Below are 313 nucleotides of genomic sequence, written 5' to 3'. Positions count from 1 at the left end.
GGGAATGGAACGAACCCCGGGGTTGCCATGGCAATTGGCCGTGCGTGCAGCTCTCCTTAGGGCGCGGCCCCGGGGCCTGCGTGTGCCTGTGTGTGGCGACTGGCTTTTCCCGAAGCGCCGGGAGGGGCAGGGTGGAGTCTCGGGGCCGGGACCCAGGGCTCGCTCGAGCGCGTGGGAAGGAAACGCCCGTTTCCTCCTGGAAGCCGCTTTGCCTTCCCCCAGGACCGAGACACCGGCACTCCCCACCACGCTGCGCGCTGGCCGTTCCAGGCAAACGGGGGGCTCTCCTCCGGGGGTGCCTGCGGTTCGGGGC

Source organism: Crocuta crocuta, unplaced genomic scaffold, assembly GCF_008692635.1.
Source record: "Crocuta crocuta isolate KB4526 unplaced genomic scaffold, BGI_CrCroc_1.0 scaffold448, whole genome shotgun sequence".
NCBI classification, from domain to species: domain Eukaryota; kingdom Metazoa; phylum Chordata; class Mammalia; order Carnivora; family Hyaenidae; genus Crocuta; species Crocuta crocuta.
Note: the sequence above shows the minus strand (reverse complement) of the source record.